Genomic DNA, 23,566 nt, shown 5'->3' on the forward strand with positions numbered 1-23,566 from the left:
ACAACAATGATGATAATGATATTGATTTTCACGAGGTAGTGACACTACCTCCTGTCAAATTTTCGTTTATATGTAAAATCAGCCCAAAAATGTGAAATACATATTCTTCTTCTTTTAACGTTGTCAACACTGGACCAAAGCCTGCTTCTCAGCTTAATGTTAGTCTACGAGCACTTCCACAGTTATTTATTTGGAGCTTCCTCTGCCAATGTCAATTTTGCATGTGTATGTCACTTTAAAATTTCTTCATTCGTATCCATAATTGTGATAGCTATATATATGACACTGTAAAAAGAATATTCTCAATTTACATTTACAAATTTTCCAGATTGGTAAGCACTAAGCTAATTTATAATCATATCTCGAATCATTTAGCATGCCGTGTCCAAGTATGCCATTTATTTTTTCAATAATACTTTTAATATTTATAAAATATTCAGTCAAAAATCCCATTTTTATCCATGATGTATGATTTTTTTTTTGCAGGAATTAGAAATATTATTTAGGAAAACAAAGCACTTTAAATTACACGTGTTCAAGTAAAACGATAGTTTTAATTTGTTTTATTTTATTATCCTTCAGAGATACGTGTTTATAAGGCGCATTAAATTTATCGATGTACAAATGCCTATTTCACCAGAAAAAAATGACTCGCACTACAATTTCTGGTCATAGAAAGCCAATTTTAAGTTTAAACAGTTTAGCTGAAATAATATTGCAAGCCATGTTTTGCACTTGAATAGTTTTTTTTACAGTTTGAAACTTAGTTGAATACGGTTATGCAACAAACATTCATTACGCTTTAGAAAAGAAACTGAATTTTCATCCCCAATTAGAAAAAGAAGACATGTAGTTTGTTTATTGAAAGTTCTCAGAATTATGTATTGTAAAACATACTAAGAAACATTATTAAGTATGCTTTGATTCATATAGAACATGATTATAACATCTCAAATATGTTGCCGAAGCTCCACCTTCCGCGCTTTTTCGGTCATATATCTGTCTGAAAAACGGTTTTATTGTTATGAACCAAAACACAGTAACTAGTCATATTGGAGTTGAAATAATTTCTATAGAACATGTTGTGTAACTTGGGTTTCCAGTATAATTATAAAACTGCATAAATTCGATGTTTGCTGGAATTAGGCCCGTGCTCATGAGAGGGGGGAGCATTGGCGGTTAAACGCCCCCCCCCCTCCATTGTCAATGTTCCATACACTAGGCGCCCTTCCACCTTTTGCCGAAATTAGTAACAACCCCTCCCTTGGTGCCATTTTTGCGCACGGGCTTGGCCGGGATAGTAAATGTCATTCTTTTATTTGCTTTATTACTCCAGGTGAAAAAAATATCGACGACATGAATAACTTCTATAACTAATCAGTATTGGATTGATAAAGCACACTGACGGAAATTTACACCCGGAAATGGTAGGATTTGAAAAATGTCATGTCATTTTTCCATGAAATGTCGTGACATTTGTCATGCTTGGTCTAGATTCTATTGTTCAGCAATTCACGTAACAGCCGCATCATCTACCTCGCAGTCAATTAAGGTAACTTTACTTAAACGAGATTTGATTGTGTTCGGACCAGTTATGGTCAAGTGCTTGAGATTTGGAATTAGGTGGGGTAAAAGCAGAAAGGGAAGTTTAAAGTAGCTTGGGTAGTGTTAACGAGTGTGGAATAAAGGGGTGTTGGGCTTATTTAAGGCCCAACAAAAAACGCCCTAGACCATAAGTCATCATCTACATACATGAGTTGATCGTTTAAATGAAATTCATGCTAATACAGCCTCATTAAACTAGGTCTGTTTAAAAATAGAACTCACATGGCCTGAAACGTTTTCAAACGCCTAGAAACGCCTTGAAATCTCCTGAAACCTACTGAAACTCCCAGAAACCGCTGTAGAGCTCACCTGAGAGCCTATGATGCCCCCTTAAACACCTCTGAAACCTCCTGAAGTGCATTGAAACATTTTTTCAAAACCCCTGTAAAACGCACTAGAGAGCCTCTGAAGTCTGACGCCCCTGAGTTCCTCTGTAACCTTCTGAAACGCCCTGGAAAGAATTGAAACGTCTTTGCATATATCGGCGCACATTCGTATGAAGAGATAAAAAAGGAGCCTTAAGTAAACCTTCTTTAATAATTATGCCTTCAGGTGAAAAGAATAACCTGTCAAAGATTCAGTTCAATCGGTTAAAAACTGAGCTGGCGTAAATGAGTTGAAGTTTGAAGGGGTTTTGCATGTATGGGAGCCAAATACATGGGAAATTGGATGGCCTTCGATCCTCCGTTCATCACGCCGGCTTGTCGCACTTAATTTGCCTCAGAATGTTATAAATGGTAGTAGAAGGTTACCACGGTAAAGCTTAGTTGCGGTTTCAGTCAGCGAAACGAAAAAGAGGCTATTCAGTATTCATCCTCGTTTACTCTCGGTTGTTGAAGAAGCACGAGTTTGTCTTTCGAAACATGCGCGCCAACCAATAGACGGCTATGTTATCCTTCATTCCAATAGCTCACGCACGTGAATAGGTATCTACAAAATGAAAAATAACATAGCTTGAAATGCTTTAGAACGCCTCTGAAACTCCTTGAAATTCTCGTGAAGCTCATATGAAATCCTTTCCTCCTGGAACGCCTTGAAGTACCTCTAAAATCCCCTGAAAGCCCCGCGAACCTCACTTGAGAGGCTTTGAAGCCCCCTAAAACTCCTCATAAATCTCCTGGCTCGCCCTGAAATGCCTCTTAAACCCCCTTAAGTTCCATAAGACTCACTTAGAGCTTATAATGCCCCTAAAACACGTTTCATAACCTCTTAAACCTCTTCTAAAATCCTCGTGGAGCGCACCTGAACGCCTATGAAGCATGTGTCCTGGAACGACTTAAAACGCCTCTAACCCCCCCGGAAACCTCGTGAATCTCACTTGAAAGGCTCTATAGTCCCTTAAAACTCTAAAGCCCCTATGAACTCTTGAAACTCCCTGGAATGCCCTGATACGCTTTGAACTGCCTTGGAAACCTTCTCTGAAACCCCGTCGAACTCACTTGAGAGCTTCTGAAACCACATAAACCCATCCGAACTACTTTGAAAGGCCCTGAAACGCATTAAAACGGCTTCATTAGTCCCAGAAACTCCCATGAGGCTCTCATGAGAGCCTGCAAAGCCCCCGTAAATTATCTAAACACCTTGAAACGCTTCTGAATTTTCGGTTCAATATCTAAATGGAGCTTCCAGGATACCACAAATAAATTGTAACTAAACGAGAGTAAGGTGCATCAACATTCACTGCCTTCCTTTTCCCCTCATCAATCAACATTCGTACGTATCAGGTGTTTATCTCTCCTTAAATATGAAGATCATCCGCACTTACATACCAAAGAAAGATGTCTGTAAATAATATTGAAGTCTGTGGGAAACCTGTAATTACAAGAACTCTTTCAAGGATTTTCCTCAAACATTTGCTCAGTGGTTTGCTTGAAATTGTTTCCAGAACTTTTGCCTTTTCTCCCAAATTTCTATCCACCCTGCTGCTTTGAAGTCGTTCCGAAAGTACCAATTTGCTAGTAGTGTCGCTTATGCAATAAAACCTCTTTTTTGCAGCTAATTTTTATTCACTTTTAATTTATGCTGGGGGTAGCAATATTCTGCATAATGATACTAATAAAGACGATTATTACGGACAGGGGGCGTTTATAGGAATGAGCAAATGGAGATGGTAGGGGCGTTTCAGTTGGTCTCAAGGGGTTTCTGCGAGGTACATACCAAGAGATTGCAGGGGTATTTCGAGAGGGACTAAGGGAGTTTCAGGGGGTACCATGAGGTCTCAGGAGCGTTGAAGAGATATAAAGGTCCTCTCAGGGAGCTTCAATGGGTTACAAGGGGTTTCAAGGGCATTTCAGGGACATTTCTAGGGGGCGCTAGAGCGTACCAGGAGCTCTCAGAGATGTTTTTGAGGTTCGCAATGGCGTCTCAGGGGTGTTTCAGAGGCGTACATTGTGGTTTGTGGGGCATTTTACGGGTGCTCCAGGGGGTGATTTAAAAGACCTCTGGGGCGCTTTAGGAGGTCTTAGGGACACCTCAGGTCAAAAATGACTGTTTCGCTATTTTTATCTGGAGTTCCAGTGGTTCCGAACTGTTCCGTAAACTGCGAAAGAGCCACGCAGGTTACTCGAGAACCGGAAGTGCGAGAATGTGGGGATATTGATTTTTGGAACAGGTTTCAGGAGCGTTTTTGGAGGTCTGAGGAGGTTTTCGAAGGCAATGCAGAACGTTTTAGAGGATTTTCGGGATTTTCAGAGGGTCACAGGTGCGTTACATGGGGTTCGAGGGAGTTTCACGAGGACTTTGTTGGATTTTAAGACGATTCACAGGATTTTCAGCGGGTTTCCGAGGCGTTATGCAGTCGTTTTCGGGGGTTCAGAGGGCCTCAGGTGCGTTACAGGCAGACTCAGGGGGTTTCAGGGGGTTTTTAGAGACCCTGTCATAAAAACCCTTGAAACCTCTTGAAACACCTCTGAAATGACTTGAAACGCCGCTGGAACCTCCATAATTCAAATGAAATGGTCTTGAAATCTCCATAATCCATTCGAAGTATCCCTGAAACCCCTTGGATTTAAGGGTGTAAATAAATAAATATGAACCTACCTTAAAAACTTCAAAACGCCCCTAAAACTTCCGTAATCCCATTGAAACGCTCTTGAAATCATTATAATCAATTTGAAAGACTCCTGAAACCCCTTCGAATACCTTAAATGCCTTAAAACGTCCTTGAATTAATTGTAACGGCCTTTAAAGACTTTTGAGACCCCTTTGAATCACCCTAAAGCTCCTTGAAACCCCCTTGATACTATTGGAACGCCCATAAAACCTCGCGAACAAAACCTGACGCAACCCCCTTAAGGTGAAACTGGAAGCATTTCCTCGTTTTTTTGGTTTTTGATTTTTTATTAAATATCAAAGCCATATTTTCTCAAAATCGGATTTCGTACACATGTAGAGTATGAATCAAGGTATCTTCTGATTTTTTTTGTGGTGGAACATGTTTTCCATTTTTGCAGAAACCATTTTTTGTGAAATTTTGTTCAAAAATGGTTTCTGCAAAAACAAAAAATAAGTTCCACCACAAAAAAAAAATTCAGAAGATACCTGGAAACATACCCTACAAGTGTACGAAAACCGATTTTAAAAATATTGCTTCGTTATTTAATGAAAAATCAAAAACCAAAAAGTGAGGAAATTCTTCCAGTTTCGCCTTAAGAGGCTCCTGAAAACCCCTGAAACAAACTCCCTTTTTTCAGTTTTCTGAAACTTTATGGAAAACCCCTATTTCAAATGCCCAGGAGTGGAACCTGTTTTCGCATACTAGATTCCGGCATTGAAGCCGTGACTTATGCACAAATTCCTGTGTTTTATGCCTTTTTTGTGAATATTTTTTAAATTTTTGCACCCCCCACCAACACCATAAAAATATTGCAGTGTACCGGGATTTCTGAAATCGTTTTACCAGGGTTTTTCAGAGCTATTATTCCAGGAGTGTTGCAGAAGTTTCTCATAAACCATTCTTTCAAAGTTCCTCCTTGAATTTATCTCCAAAATTCTACAAGAGTTCCCCTTACGATTTTTTTTTTATAAAAATTCTTCCAAAATCCTTTCAGGATTTCAGTCGATAGTTTTCTTGGGCTCATTCAGAAAGATTCTCGATTTTTTTTCCTAAAGGTTCTCTGTAGAAATTCCTCCCTCTTGCAGTTTCAAAAAAAAAACCAATAGTAATTTTCACAACATATCTTTTTGGGACTCCTTGCGGGATTAGTTCGTGAGTTTCTTTGAGAATTCTCTTAGGTTTTTCTATGTTTGCTGCTTGATTTGGCATTGGATTTTCCTTAGTACTCCTTCTAGAATTACTTCCACATGTTTTTCCCGCGATATCCTTGAGTTACTCTCATGATAAGTTTGTAAGTTTCTCCCGGGATTTCTTCAGGAGTCCCTCTGAGATCTCTTCAATAGCTCTTCCCGCAGAGTCTTGGAGAATTTCCCTAGATTTTCGGGTGGAATCCTTCAATTCCTCACAAGGAGTTCCGGATGTTATCATTGTTTTATCATGTAGAAGAACTCTGGGTGCAATTTCAGAAAAAAAATCATGAAAGACCTCCGTGAGAAGTTTTAAAATGATTTTGCAGGAGAAATCGCGGCCCGAACTATAGGGATAAATCTCACAACAAACTGCGATAATAATAAATACCTGTGACTAAAACCGTGACTGTGAATAACAATACCTTGAGTTTGAGCTTGAGCTTGAGGAGCTTGATTGACCGCCCGCAGTTGCTACTCCAGTATCGCCAGATCAGCTACACTCACACAAGGAACCAATGAGATAGCTGCTTGGGACTAACAGGTATCTTCAGTGTGTGCGTTGGTGATCTTGTATTTTTAGGCGACAATGGCACCTGCTGCGTCAGGTTGCAGGTCAATGGGGAAGGGGAGGGAAGTGATGATTGCATTTTGCTTGCCCACATCCGGCCGTTAAATCCTCTGCGCCTGCACAAGGTCATGCGGATGTTTGTGTGGTGGTGGGAAATGTTTATTTTTGGCACATGGATCATGCATTGGTGCAAGGGTGCCAGGCGTAAAGTGATAGATTGTGTGAAGATTACTGTGAAGCGGCACAGTCCGCTTGGTTGCATAACTTGTGGGCGTTATATGTTAGATTGACACTGTGCTGTGATGAAAGTTGGAAGGAAGGGAAACGGCTTTTTTTAAATCCGTTTCTGGTTCTAGCGATCGCTACGAACATACGAATATACGTGAGATGTATATGTAGGAGAGAGAAAGTGAGAGAGAAAGTAGATAGAAAGATACAAAGTAGGAGGAAAGGGAGGAGCCAGGGATTGAACCCAGGACCTTCTGCATATGAATCAGAAGCGGTAGCCACTAGACCACCAAGCTCGCCCGTGACTGTGAATAATAATACCTGTGACGAACTCTTGTAGAGAATCCAGATTGTACTCTACAAAAAATTAAAAATAAACTCTAAAAGAACTCACAAAAAAAATCTATAGAAATACTGAGAGGAACGTCTTTAACATATCAGTTGGAACTAATACAGAACTCTTGAATTAAGCTTCAGAAGAAATCTCGGAGAAATCCCTAAAAACTTTCGGTAAAATCTCGGGGTAACTTCTGGGATGATTTCCAGGATAAATATTGAGTGAATCTCTGGTAAGCAATGCGGCAGACACTCTTGTAAACACTCCTGGAGATACTTTTGGAATCCCACAAAAAGTTTCTGATTTCTAGAAATTAAGAAATACCGAGAGAGCACGAAATGTTGCTAATTGACAAATTGGGAGATGAAATTAGTGAAAAAATCGCGTTATGGTGCGCTTAACAAACTAAGCCACAGAACAGGTAATTCTGCGGAATAGAAAGCCAAACTGTTCAGAGCCACACCGAGAACACTCCTTTTTCACAAACCCATCTCTCTTTCGGCTTAGATGCCAATTTACAACACCCTCTCGTTTGTACCCATAAGTGTGAGAGTAAGTCTCAGCTTCATAAAAACAATTCGTTCTCACTTGTAGTTAGCTTTTCTAAAGCATAGGCCAAATTATTTACATGGTTATTAAAATTGATTACAGATTTGAGCCTCCGTCTTTGGGCACTGATTTTCTGCAGTTAGCTGCATTCCAAATTCACTCACTAGTTGGCAAGAAAGCCACAAACACGCCAGGATATGAATTTTTTATCACTCGTCCGAACGAGCGACGCGTTGTTTCCTGCCTTGTTTACAAAATTGTCGCTTGAAAAGAACTTCTCTCCCGTGTCCGACCGACACACCACCGTCATACATCAACTCCATGAACGACCTGCCAACTGTGCTATTTTGCGTCGTCGTTGTTGTCGTCGTCGTCCTCGTCGTCCTTCCCATTGTCGACAAACGGACATACCAGTAATATCCGTAACCTTTCACTTAGCCCCGATGTACATGCCACGTGACGTTTTCCGTTCCGTCCGTTTGTTCCACGTCCCCACCGATTCCCCCAGGTTCCGCTGGTGGTCATAATTTCCCCAGGAGCAAGCAAGTGACGGTTTTCCCTTTTTCCCAAGCACAGCACTTTATAAATTATAAATGTCACACCAAGCTGTGCTTCCTCTTCGTCTTCGTCTCCAAAGAATGAACGAAGATCGTTTGTATTTTGCGAGACAGGGGACACCGACCCACACTCCGGGCTTAAGTTCATCGTGGTGCGGGGTGGCATCCGGCAGTGCTAGTGTCCGTCCGTCCATCCGTCCACCCAACAGAAGCAACAACGAGTGCCATTCCAGTTCGGGTCGTGGCCGCCGTCGTGGGGTGGTGGTCACTGCTGCATGACATGGTTCTGGCGTTCTCTCCTGTTGATCCATCTTTCGGAATCCTGGGTCGTTCCACGACTGGTTTGCTGACTACCTACTTATTGCTTTTCTTCAACGTAGCGTGTCAATTTTCGTGCTCAATGTCCTTCCTCTTGTTGTCCGTTTCTGGGACTTCCATAGTAGAGCATCTTCCCCCATCTGAAGCGTTATGCATCGTTCAAAATAAGTGAAGGAGCTTGGGTCATGATGGATGCTGAATATAGTGTGGTATGAGTATTGAGTATCTGCTTATGTTGCTTACTTTTTTGCACCTGTTGCACAACCAAATATTTCTGGTTATATTCTGATCCGTATAAATTCAAAATAACTCTAAACGAGCAAATAAATAATAACTACTCAACCAATCTCTCAAGGAATTACTTGCAGACTTTAAAGGCTTTCATAGATATGAAACTAATGTTCTGCCCGACAACAGTTCAGCAGCGCAAAACGTTAACGTACAGTGCACAGTGGATTTTTTTTCTAAGAAAATGTCGTAAAATTGAATATCTCTGGACGCCGCTGGAATATCGTCGATCTTTTTTCGTTAAAATGAAGATTTTTTCATGGGCCATTTGATGGCAAGCATGGGAAAACTCATTCGCTCACCCGAATGCCGGCGATGCAAAATAGCAAAAAGAACGCCAACAAACCGAGCAGGAGAAAATAGCTAAGAAATAACTAGCTCAAGTATGTAAAACCGAATACCTACAACCTAAATGAGGTATTAAGTAGCCCTGCATAAGAGGTAAAATACCTAAAATAATAACTGGTGTGTATTCTGTGCATAACGCGTGAATAATGACACCAGGTATGGCAATACCTAAATAATAATCGGTGATTTTTCCATACGCATAGCGATTTTTCCACAATTGAATAATACCCCAAGCAGTCCTCAACACCAAACCAATAACTCGTTGAGGTATTACATCAATACCTTCAAAATACCAAAATAAGTTATTTTCAATACCTGGATAACCGACCAATACCCTGTCTTGGTATGATACCTGACTTTGGTATGCTCTAGTTATGTGGCAGTTATTCATTCCTGCTCGGGAACCCAATACTGAGTGAGAGCGCGGCGCATTAAGAACGAACGCAACACGAACGGCTCGCAACCGACGCCACCGAAGCGAAGCAGGAGATAAACAAATAGAGAGCGAAATGAATCAGCTTGCATCGGTGTATACGAAAAGAACGTTCGCTTTCTCAACTACCGAGTGGCATTCAGCTGATTGAATCAAAACGCACTCACTGATTCAATTCCCAGTACTGAATGCTTCCACTGAACGCTAAATGAACGTTCCAACATGAATGCTCTCGCACCCGACTCTGCACGCAAACATTCGTTCAATCTTGGTTCGTTCGCCTTCGGCACTCAGATTCGGTAGCGATTCATTCGGCCGTCGTTGCTTGCGTCACCCGGTGCTCGGCGATTAGAAAGAATGCGCAATGAAAGTGGAAAGATTTTGCTTGGCTGGGGGAGAAGCACACTCGCATCAGATTGTGCGTGGATGTGAGTGAGGGATACGCAATAAATGAATGATTTTTTCCCATACTTATTTGATGGTAGGGTATTCGTTCACAGCACGCGACTATTTCTTGCAGTTTTGGTCAAATAAAGGTTGTTTTATCCTATTTTAAGTGGAAAGTAGATTTTCATATGGCTATACCCAAGAAACAATTTTTGCTTTAAGAAATGTTTCTCAAAGCAACGTTATTAAACTGGAAGTCGTATTATATTTGAATAATTTTAAAATAAAACTGTTCTTCAACTCTTGTTCGCCCAAAAATGAGAATCTATTCAACGTCAACCGTTCTATAAGCACGATGAAATGAATGTTTATTCAATGATCGTACATCGATTGTGAAACTTTTATTCAACGTTAGAACCATCAGCAATTTACACAAACATCATAAACTTTACTTCAACGTTTCTTAAACAATGGTGTATGATGCTATTTGTTTAATCATTTAAGAATGGTTTTAGAAACCATTATTGTGCACTAGCAGCATAGCGCATAATAACAAGCTTTCTTCGATATTTATACCACCATAATACAATCAAAACATGCTGGAGCCGTGATTCAACTTACGAAATTTATTTCTATTTATAGATATGATTTCATAATTGCTACAAAAACGATTCTTAAAAGTTTCTTCAACATCATGTTACATCATGTAACAATAAAATTAGAAAATGATTTAACTTTCAATATTTCTGCATTTGTGTCTGGAATAGCTCTCTCTGATTATGTACCCCCAACATCTTTATTTTATTACATTTTATGGGACAAATAACTTCAATGGAAAGACTCGAACTCTGGATCTTTGGGTTCACACTCGTCTGCATCCGCTCTGCTTCAATCCGAATTACATGAATCGGCAGTTTTAAAGCAGTATATAAATATTCAATTCCTGAGTCGAATACATTACCGTACATATGCTGCTTAAACATTGCTTACATATTTTATTCAACTAACTATCTTCATGAACATTGAAGTTGATCAATGTTTGAATAATTGGAACCGCAACGTTTAATCATAAGGCATGCATGCTAATTATTTTGCTAGTCTGTTAGTAATTCACGATGTTGTGTTGTAAGATTGGTATCGCTTCGAACTTTTTTTTTTATTTGAACGTCCAAATAAGTGAACTTTATTTATTTTCACTGCTCCTGTTTTGTGTCGGGAGGAGAATGTGTAAAACTTGTGTATATCTCCAGGCAGCTATAAGATATGGACATAAGGAAGATAAACCCGGTTTGACCGGTGGCAACAAAGTGGATAGAGTAGATTGTCAATACCAAACAGAGGAGCCGCCCAGGATCGACTTCAGTTGCTTTTTCTGGTGTTTTTGTTACCGATTTTGCTGCCGTTGGATCGTGTAGTGTAAAAGGTAAGTCAGAATGTTTTTAAAAGTGTGAAGAAAGAGTGTGATATTTAGAGCTGCTGCAAGAAGTTTGTTTGGTTTTCAAGCTTGTAGCCGCGGTTGCTCTTTTTAGGCTCCTAATCAGCAATCGTGTTTACAAAAAGGGGCAGGGCGAACAACGATAATTAAGTGACACAGTACCACTGCTAATCAACATTGCTTGAATAAAAGTGTAACATTTGTATTAAAGAAACATGGTAATATCTTGTTGTTAAGCTATATCAGTGTAGTTGAATAAATTGATCAAGCAAAAGTTGTTAAACTTTAAATAGGCTACTTGTTCCATTGAAGATCTTATGTGGAATAACGGCATCTAATACGTTGGAAGCAGCTTGTATTCTATCATTATTAGAGCAGTATTGGACAGATGATGTGAATATTTAAGCAACTGTTTTTAAACTTTTATACCATTGGTTATTCAATGAGCAGAAATATGTTTAACTAACGTGCAGTTTCCACTGCATGAAACATTTATTCGCCATTTTGTTCAACATAAACTCTTGTACAACTGTCGGCGCCTTTGTAGCACAATTAATCAACTGACATGCTTATTAATGATTTTGAATTGTTACTTGGGTAGCTCTGTATTTCGTTAGGATAAATTTATTGTTTTTTTTTTTTGTTAAAATGAATGTATATTCATGGACAGCTTGTTGATAAGATATTCGTTCACAGCCCGCGATGCAGTTTTGGTCAAAAAGAGGTAATTTTACCCTATTTTTAGTGCAATACGATGTTTATACGTCTGAAACTCTGGATATTATTTAGATAAATTAAAGATATTTGCATGGGTAATTTTCATTGGGCAATTTCACTTAAAACTAGTTCTTTCATTATGTTTTGCAATATTGTTATACTTAAATTTATAAACTCATATAACCATGTTAAGATAAAATTGACCGAACTAAATTGAAGATAATTTCGTGAAAAATAGAATGTAAAATCGCGTGCTATTCCTTAAAAAATAGATAACAATAATAAGCAATTTCGATAAAATCTTGAGTTATGGACATATGAAAATTTACTTTCCACTTAACATTAAGGTAAATTTACCTTTATATGACTAAAACTGCAAGAAATAATTGCGGGCTGTGAACGAATATCCAACCAAGTAACTTCTCGTGAAAATACCTTCATTTAAAAAAAAGATTATATTTCACCGGAATCCAGAGATATAGACGTATGAATATCTATTTTCCACGAAAAATAGGGTAAAACTACCTTTATTTGACCAAAACTGCAAGAAATAATAGCGGGCTGTAAACGAATATCCTACCAACAGACTGTCCCTGAAAATACCTTCATTTAAACAAAAAAAGATTAAATTTATCTCAACGGAATCCCAAGTTATGGACGTATGAATATCAACATTGCACTAAAAATAGGGTCAAATCACCTTTATTTGGCAAAAACTGCAAGAAATAATCGCGGGCTGTAAACGAATATCCTACCAACGAACTGCCATTGAAAGTACCTTTATTTTAACGAAAAAAGATTGAATTTTTCTCAACGGAATCCAGAGCTATAGACGTATGAATATCTATTTTCCACTAAAAATAGGGTAAAACTACCTTTATTTGATCAAAACTGCAAGAAATAATAGTGGACTGTAACCGAAAATCCTACCAACAGACTTCCCCTGAAAACACCTTAATTTTAACAAAAAAAAATAAATTTATCTCAACGGAATCCCAAGTTATAGACGTATGAATATCTACATTGCACTAAAAATAGGGTAAAATCACCTTTATTTGACCAAAACTGCAAGAAATAATCAGGTGCTGTGAACGAATACCCTACCATCAAATAGCCCATGAAAAAATCTTCATTTTAACGAAAAAAGATCGACGATATTCCAGCGGCGTCCAGAGATATTCAATTTTACGACATTTTCTGAGAAAAAAATCCACTGTGCAGTGTATCAAACAATTGTCCGTATAGGGATTTTTTTGACAGAATCATTTTTCACTCTAATGTTCATACCTTTTTTAGACGTCGATAGAAAGTGCTGAAATTTTGACCAATCATAAGCTGTTTATTAACCCTCGAACGATCGCGCTGTTGTATTTTGTACAACACGTTGAAAAAATCTCGCTTTTTGTACTCAGCATTAGCGTGGTGCTGACGCAGGTAGTCAACCGCGCGAGCTACGGAAGGTTAAAGCTTCATTGTTAAAATTTTAAGCGAGATCGAATAAGTATTCTAAGAAAAGTCGTTTTTCTGTCAATTTTATCTGTTTTGCCAAAAAAAAGTGAATGAACTAAAATCTTTTGAATAAATAGAAAAAATCTACTCACCGAGAAAATATTATGTAATTTTAGGTGTCCTGACCTGACATATTCGAGCGTCTTCAAACACATAAATTTAGAGGTCAGAACATGTAAATTTACTTCTTCCAGGACACCTCAAAATACATCTTATTTTTTCTTAGCGTCTAGCAAACGCTAAAACCGATTCGACAGATGAAACATTTAAAACTTAAAAGTAAAAAGAGTGTGATTCGGCTTTAACAGTCAACAAATTTGCATCGATTACATTTTAATCTTTGCCGACGTTTCGGTCCGGGGAGTGGACCTTCTTCAGGGCCTGGAATTTTATTATATTTACTGACATTACGTATTTACATTATTATATACTGGACTTACTCGATTTTAAATCAACAAGTTAAAAATTTTTTGTTTGCTAATTGTAAAATGTCGGGTTTAAAAGGGTTAATCTTCCTCCACTGGGGCATCGCTATAGAGGAAGATACAAATTAATACCTAAACACATCGTTCGACCTACATTTTGTTGCATGGTTATTAGACCTACATCTGGACAAGTAAAAGGTGCGCCATACTAGGAACCTCGCGTAGCAAACAGTGGCAAGCACAGTTATAGCAATTAAGTCCCCTGCAACATCGAAAAACTCCCTGACCGTAAGCAGAGGCTAATTCATCCAGATGTAGGCCTAATAACCATGCAACAAAATGTAGGTCGAACGATGTGTTTAGGTGTTAATTTGTATCTTCCTCTATAGCGATGCCCCAGTGGAGGAAGATTAACCCTTTTAAACCCGACATTTTACAATTAGCAAACAAAACATTTTTAACTTGTTGATTTAAAATCGAGTAAGTCCTGTATATAATAATATTAATACGTAATGTCAGTAAATATAATAAAATTCCAGGCCCTGAAGAAGGTCCACTCCCCGGACCGAAACGTCGGCAAAGATTAAAAAGTAATCGATGCAAGTTTGTTGGCTGTTAAAGCCGAATCACACTCTTTGTGCACCAACTCCAGTCGAAACCACCCCGTTAAAAGTAAAATATTGCCATGAATGGATTCGAACACCGGATTCGCTGATCGTGAGGCGTACCTCTTACCTCTCGGCTACTTCACCGAGTTAGGAGGGGGTTGATGAATATGGTATGGATTCTACGTTTCTGATGAAATAAATTTGTTGACATCTAACGCAGCCAACCAGTACTTACACTACCCGTCATAAGTACGAACTCACTTAAAAAAGTATTGCAACACTCAGTTGAATATTGCATCACCCCCCAAAAAGTTTATCCTCACCTGAAAACAGCTAAATTTGTGCTGCTTTATCTCGAAATCCTGATAATATGCAACGGTACAGTCTTCAGCAAAGTTGTTCGGCAGGTCCTTAGCATCACAATGGCAAGCAATGGTTTGCAATTCTGCCACTAGGCGGCGCTAGTGAGCATGGAAAAATGAGCATTTGCCAATGACAAGCAGTTTATGAAGTGAATCAGACCAGAATCACTTTATTTATTTATTTGTTTATTAATCCAGCGGACCTAATGTTGGTCTAATTGAATACCTTAAAACTAAATACATGCGAATAACTTCAAACATTGTTACAACAACAAAACAATCGTATTCTTATAACAGCTTACAAACTCATTCAGACTCAAATAACAAGAACAGTTAATGGTATAGCATAAAAATTACTAATTCAATGTAGATTGTTGATGATGATATTGATTTTCATGGGTTCACACTTAAAAAATTCGTGTAAATTTGCGTTTATTTCGATGCACATATTTGGAGCATCGAAATAAACGCAAAATTAAGTTGGACTTAAAAATTACACGACTTCAAATTTACACGATTCATGTCTCAAGCGAGAGTCGTGTAAAATCAACATCGTTTAAATTTAAACGATTTATTTCCAACGCTCCTGCCCGAGCAGAAGAGAATAATAACAGCATAACAAATTGCGTTATTTTGGCAAAATAAGGGGTCGTCCATAAATGACGTAGCTTTCTTTAAGCGATTTTTAATACCCCCCTCCCCCCTCGTAGCATTTCGTCACAAATTCAGATACCCCCCTCTGTAAATGACGTAGCTTTTTAAACACCCCCCCCCCCTTAAAAAAAATTCATGTAAAAAAAACAAAAAAAAAAACTCAAATTTAGCTCTGATTTCAATTCTAACTTGTATGTTTATAGAATATTATTAGAATATTATAAAAAAACAACAATAGCAAAAAACATTGCCGACTGCCTGGATCAGATCGCTGACATCAAGACCATAGATGCAACTAGTGGAGATTATCACCAAAGCTAATGACTGAATAAACCACCCATCTTTCTGCTGGATGCCGAAGAGAAGGAAATTGATGCTCCCAATATATTACTCTTCCTAAGATATTAGTTTGCTCACTAATAAATCTCTTCAGAATATCAAATTGGTTTCATTTGAATAACAACATTTTAAGGACCCTGCAGGAGTTTCTTCTAAAATTCTTAGAGCAGTTCATTTTGGAATTCTTCAAGGAGCTTCTTTTCGAATTCCCGTTTTTGAAAATTTCTCCCTTTTTAATTCCTGGGATTTCTGCAAGAATTTTCTTTGGAAATCCATTTGAGAATTCCTCCTTTTTGTATTCCTTCAGGGGTTTCTTCAAAGATTCCTCCAATATATCCTGCCAGAATTCCCTCTTAGATTCCTTAAAAAGTTCTTTCTGAGATTTCTCCACGACTTTGTTTTCTCATGTTTTTTCTAACAGTTTATCCATGGTTTCTTTCAAGAGTTCTTTCAAGGGTTTCTTCTCCTCTCTTCCACCAGCAGTTTCTTCGGACGTCTTTTTAGGATTCCAACCGGAATTTCTTTTGAGATTCAATCAGAACTTATTTCTATGTTTCCCAAAAAAGTTCCTTTCGGGATTCCTTTAGGAGTTCCCACTTGCTTTCCTTCAGGAATTCACTCAGATATTCAATCCGAGATCTCGGCAGGAAACCTCACCGGCATTCTTCAAAAACCCTCCCACGAGTTGCTTCTGGAATTCCTCCAGGAGTTCTTTTTCGGATTCCTTCAGGAATTCCTTCCAGGATTCTTCTGGAATTCCGCGAGGACTTCCTTCTATGATTTATCCAGATTTTTTTTTTTGCCGGGACTCCTCCAGGAACTTTTCCCGGCATCACTCCATTCTCTTAGAATTCCGCGAGGAATCCCTTTACGGATTCCTCTAATTGTTCCTTCTGGTATTTTTCCAGGATTTTTTTCTTATATTTCACCAGGTGTTATATCCAGATAATCTTCCGGGATTCCCCAAAAGTTGAACCAGGAGTTCCTTCTGAGAATCTACAAATATCTCATTCTAAGACTCTTCCAGGAGTTTATTCAAGATTTCTCCGAATGCTCCATCTAGAATAGCTCAAGGAACTCCTCACGGAGTTTCTTTTGAAGTTTCTCTATGATTTCCTTTCAAAATTCCTCTAGGAGTTCCTTCTGAAATTCTTCTGGAAGTTCCTTCTGAGATTCCTCCAGATCCTTTTGAAGTTTTTTTTTTGTATTCCCAATAGGAATTTTTGTGGAAATGTTTTTTTTTATCTTTATTAACGAGATTTTTAGCCCTAGGCTAGTTTATCTCGGGACCCACGCTTTACTTCCCTTCCGAAGGAAGAACCCACATTTTGTGAGTTTGTCGGGAGTGGGATTCAATCCCAGGTCCTCGGCGTGATAGTCTAGTGTTCTAACCATCACACCAGATCCGCTCCCTGTGGAAATGTTATCCTTCTCCTGTTGGGGAAACCTATAAAAAACATCATAAGAAACTCCTTACAAAGCTGCTACAGGAGCTCCTTAAGAAATTGTTGGAGGAATTCTTCGAGAAAGTCCTGCACAAAGGAGCTCCTGAAATAATGCCATAATGCCAAAAACTTGGAAAAAAAATTCCCTTTGCAATCTTAGCGGTGAGCAGTGCTCTATAGAAAGCAACAATCTATTGGTCGTGAGAAACATTTGAGCGAAATTAAATTGTTCTGCAAACGCAGGATTTAAAACCATTTTCTCAGCTACAGTTGTTGCGTCCGATAGCTGCATGCCTTATTAAATGAGGCTGCTTTTAATCTCCATTATTGGTTATTTACATTGATGTTAATGAGAAAAAATCATGCAATGTAATTTGTTTTTTGATTTACTGGATAACGAGTAAGAATTTTTAAATTACGCAATACTTTTTTTCAATAGGCTTAGTAGAAAGCTACGTAGCATATCATAAACCCCTACCCCTATCGTCACACTTCGTCACAAAATCACAAACACCCCCCTCCCCCCTAAAAAGCTACGTCATTTATGGACGCCCCCTAACTGCATAATGGACTTAGTAATTTTTATGTTATTAACATAACATTGTGAGTTATAAACTTGTCTGTCATAAGCGGCAAAATAACAAGTCACATAACAAACATTTGTTCCTGGAAAATCAATTCAATAACATGTTTTGTTAGTGTCAATAACAACTTAATAGCAGTGAATTTGGGAAATATTTCAATAACAAATTTTGATATCAAAGAGTTATTGATAACATTCCGAAAGCAAAATTAGTTATGATATCAAACGATCGCATAGCAGTTGAATAAGATGCTGAAGTGGAGGCGATATGCGTACACTTTATTCGTGGTTAAATGGAAGCAAGTACGCATATGGCCTCCACTTTAGCATCCTATTCTACAATTCTACATCATATATGACTTCGTGATGGCTGAGAATGTTATACATATTTACACCAACATGTGAGAAGGGCGGAGCAATCATTGCGAACTTCAGTTTCTCTCTGCCCTCATAGGCGCATTTTCAACTATTCGTGTATTTTTTTTACCACAAATAGGTAGATCCGACTTCATCCTCTGTAACGACAGGGAAAACATGTTAATAAAATAAAAATATTTCTGAAATATCCCATTAAAAACCATCTACAATTTTGGATTCAGCTGTCTGTATTAGATTCGTTCAAACAAGTTTACTCAAAAGTTTGACATTTTTATCATTGAAATTCTCATGTCAAAGGCGGAATCTGGAACGTCTATTTCAAACCCCACCTTCGTCTGCTATGTTCTCGTTTTGATGTATGTAGGGTACCTTTCAGCTACATCTTAGTCAATTTCAAACCTAGCACCGCCCAGCAGTAACTTGGTTTTGTACACATTACAGCACCTCCATGTCACGTAATATACACTCAGCCAAATAACCTTAAGATTTCCATAAGGCCTAACTTATGAAACGGCCTTGAAATAATTCATAATGATTCGGATGAATTCCATAAGGTCACTCTATGACGTAAAATCGGCTCACAGCTTGGCTTTTATTCATGTTTAGCAACATGCTATTCTCAAGCGTCGGTAGCCGTGTGGATAAAACACGGGCTCGGTGATCCCGACGTTCATGGATCGAATCCAGTCTGCATCATTTTAAGATTTTTTGTTCTTTTCATAAGTCTATCTTATGAAATTTGTCATAGTAAGCACGATCAGTTTTCATAATGTATTCTTATGTTATCCATAAGAATTAGTTATAGCAAATTTTCATAAGGTATTCCGATGAATTTCGCAAGTTTTTTTCGCTGAGTGTATACCACACCTCTTATCAAATGTGATACCGTAAGCGTAACATACTTTGCATACTTTTCAAAAAAAATCGTTCAAAAATTTTGCTTTTACTATCACTAGCTAGTATTTCGTGGGAAAAAGTTTGCTTGTATTCTGTCTCAGTTTGGATGTAATAAAAATGGAAGAGGAAGACAAATTGATGAGAGAATATGCAGTTGTAAATAACGTTGTAGAATGACGTAGGTTTTATTTCAAAACTTGTTTTAGTTTTGATAGCAACAGGATAAAGTATTTGTACACTCTCAATTATACTATAATGACTAAACTTGTTCCACAACAAAATGTAATATTGAAATGTTATTTTATTGCTGTATACCAATAGCTTGGTCATAACGAAATAAGCTTGTCCAACAAAACATGTTACGGAAACGTAATGCCTTGATAATTCAATAATAACACAACAAGATATAAAAACAGGTTTTGTGATTTCGTAGTTATTATTTTGATATTCCCCTCTGCTCGGGTGTATGTTGACATGAATATTTGTTTTTCGAATTTCGATTTCTTTGGAAGATTCTTGTGGGGATAAACATTGCTACGATGTGGTATTGGCATTAATCATACTTGGCGTTCATGAACCAGATGTTTGGCCATGCAAATGTTTCCTCATCAACTTTGGGCAATTATTCTTGACGCAACAGCATCACAAAACGGAGCACCGGGAGACGCACTGCGAGGTGCTGCTGCTGCTGAAGAAGGGGTTCTAAGGAACTGGATAGATTTTTATGTTTATTCACTAGCTGGTAAGCTGCACATGTATCAATAATAACTCGCGTACGTATAAGGTGTTGCAAATCACGGAAATTCGCGGCACAAAACAAACTAGCAGTGCGTCTTCCGGTGCTTCTCACACGAACAACTCCCTCCGGTCGTCAGCATAACAAAACTGAAACAGAGACGCCATTTGCATTGATGATGAACGAGTGTCGCTGTAAATTTACACGCCTGTTGAAATTTATAGTTTAATCAACTGAAAATCGAATGTTATTCAATTCACTTTTGGATTCGTACATGAAAACGTTGTGCCATTGAATTTTAGGTTCCTAAAAGTGCAAAATTGCATGTTTTTCTATGCTCTTATTATGTGCATCAAATTCAACTCAATTTTCAATCATTTTTTAGTTTAAATTCGTTTAAATTCACAGCGTCTACCATTTACACGTCGTTTAAATTTAATTATTTTTTTCTGTGTTATTTGGACACAACCTTCTGTCAAAATTTCATTCATAAAAACGGCTCGTAAAATGGACTATTGTTGCTCGGCATTTGGTTTAGAAGCATAGGCGCCAACTTAGGGGGGGGGGGGGGCAAGCCCCCTCAATATTTAACGATTTTTCGATTTTCCCATACATAAAATCAGAAAAACCAGGCTTTGCCCCCCCAATAATTTGACCAAGTTGGCGCGTCTGTGTTGTGAAAGTGTTGCTTTCTTCTCTACTATAACACACTTGAGAACCAAATTCATCAGCGGATAACTCTGCACTATTGTACCTGCTGTTTGTTCCATTGATCAACGTAGATGATAATACTGGCGACGAATGCAGTAGCCGCGAGCTGGGTGCAATATCGGCTGACGACGAGGAGGGTAATAGAGCCTGGCGAATTTCAGCTACTTGTTGTTTGAGTTCAGCAATTTCAGCATGCACAGATTGGTCGTCGCAGTGAGTTGACGGGGCTTCCTCAGCTTCGGAAGAACATTCGTTCCATTTGCGAAAGAGCACCGAACATGCTCCACACATCCAAACAATACCTCTTGTAAGCGATAGGAGCTGAACTTCGCTGAGGTCAACACACATTGAATGGAATGAACCAGAACAGGGACCATCACAAACGAGGAAAAGACGAGTCGATGTGTTGATTCGATTCGAACATTTTTTGCAGCTTGTTGCTTCACGAACGGGTTGTTTATTTTCAATTTTACACAATAGGAATTATGCTAAACTTGGATCCGACGAACGTACGATGTTGCGCAATAGTTTGTCTTCAGTCCAACAGCAATTACACAAATATTTTCTGTTGTAAAAAAACTTCAAACGTGCATACGAAAACGAGCCGCGAAACAAGCGACAGTTACAGCGAGCGCACAACTATTAGCGTTGAATATGAAGTGAATGGGACCTGAATTAGTAAAAAATGCTCATTTTTTATGCTCACTAGCTTCACCTAGCGGCAGAATTGCGAATTAAACTGCATGCTATTGTGATGCTAACGACCTTTCGAACAACTTTGCTGAAGACTGTACTTTTGCATATTTCCAGAAATTTGAGATATAGTAGCACATATGTAGTTGTTTTGGGGTTATGCTAATCTTTTTAAGGTGATGCAAGTGTTGCAACACTTTTTTAAGTGAGTCCGTACGTATGATGGGTAAAGTACATGATGCGCGTAAAATTGAGTCCAATTTGTGATTCAATTTTGAAATGTATACGTTATTTGATGGTTCTGCTCCGTGCCAATTTCAGAATTTTCAAGTGTGTAGTTCAATCGGTCCGGTTGTGAAGTGTTCAACTGCAAATCAAGATTGAAAATAGTGAGTGATACATATAAATTACCGGATGTCACAGGAGGAGTTTGGCCAGAATTGACGTCGGAGTAAACTGCCGTCCTGCTATAAACCTCCAGTAGAAACGGATGAGATTGTTCTTATTGGCAAGGTCGTTCATATAGTAGAAAAACCCAGATTAATCCACCTAGCGGTGATGGCGCCTTTCTCGTCGAATATGTACTGTAAGATATTTCCTTCGCCATAAGCCGAAGTGTTCATGAATGTTGAAAATAGTCTAGAATGGAACAAATATTATTTTCTTCTTTTGTCACAGTGCTCGTTCGTCAATGAGGGGGTGGAGTTGATAACTAATAAATGTATTTGATGAAAAAATACTCAAACAATTAAGCAAAACCGTTTAATTCATCGGATTTGGTAAGAAATTTTCTGGAGGACTCTTCACCTTAAAATTTAAAAATTTATTGGTTTATTTTTTTTTTGCCCTTCCTCAATATATTGAATTCCGACCCAAATTTCCAAGGGGGACCCCTCTTGACTTAAGAGAAAATCGAGATTTGTGTCAGCCATGTTCAGAAAAGCAAGAACCTTATCAAAGCCATAATCGAATTTGGAAACTTATTGATGGCTCATATTCCTATGTTATGTATTATGTTAAACGTATAAGCAGAGCTGAATAATATTATACCTCTCAGTTAACTGCTTGGCCACCTGCACTAGCAATGGATGCCGAACTTTATTCTTAGCAACTTAACCTATTTGACAGCTCATTTGTCCACTAGGCACTACGTGAGCGATTCCAATTGGCGGCTGCACTTACACTTGTACAGTGCCTGAATGTATTCTATTATATTCTTATTCAACTATATCTGGTTTCCCTTTGTTCTGCTTTCACTTTTCTTCCCTATCCTTGGTAGAATGATGAGCACGATAATGAAATGATGTATGGCTGTTGTTCCTTTTCCAGTCCGATTGGGGGTCATCCATTATGGGTTGCCGTTCGCCGATATCCAATAGGAAGCAATCAGTGAAGTACTAGATTGAAAGTAGTGAGCTGGATTTTTGTATGGTGAGATGATCAATTCTCCGTTTCTGCAATGAAATGGTGCAAACAGCTTGGGTTATATGATTTCCTGCCTAATTTGATGCTGTTTGAGCAAAAGTTTGGGTAACTGTGTTGTTGTATTATTTATTTTTTGCAACTTCAACAACACAGTTACCCAAAGTTTTGCTCAAACAGCATCAAATTAGGAAAGAAATCATATAACCCACGCTGTTTGCAGCATTTCTTTGCAGAAACGGAGAATTGATCATCTCACCATACAAAAATCCAGCTCACTACTTTCAATCTAGTACTTCACTGATTGCTTCCTATTGTCCGGGCCCGTTTGAGCTATGAGAGCTCAGAAGAAGGTCAAGTGCCAGCCGCTCGCGGGGGGAAGAGCAACTGACGAAGTGCCGGGGCTGGGATCGAACCCATGACCATCCGCTTATGAAGCGAACGTGTAGCCACTGCGCCACGGGCCCCGGAAATCAAAAGGGGATTGATCCTATAAAATTAAAATTTTCCCATACAACGTTGATCCATCCTACTGTATAATTACGCCTCAGGAAAATGGTGGGATTTGACAAGATCGCTTAAATTATTATCAAGATTTTGTTCGTTTACGCATGTATCGCTTGCATCGATTTTGTTTTGCTGCAATTTCAGCGATGCATCTAATCCTGATTCTGCAACACTGCCGGTAATCTTAAGTGTGGTCAGAGCTTGGGTCAAAGACTATTTTACTGCTGCCCGTTTATCTGGTTATCGAACTTCCAGCGGGACACCTGGAACCGGTTCCGGAAC

Source organism: Aedes albopictus, chromosome 2 (assembly GCF_035046485.1).
Source record: "Aedes albopictus strain Foshan chromosome 2, AalbF5, whole genome shotgun sequence".
NCBI classification, from domain to species: Eukaryota; Metazoa; Arthropoda; class Insecta; order Diptera; family Culicidae; genus Aedes; species Aedes albopictus.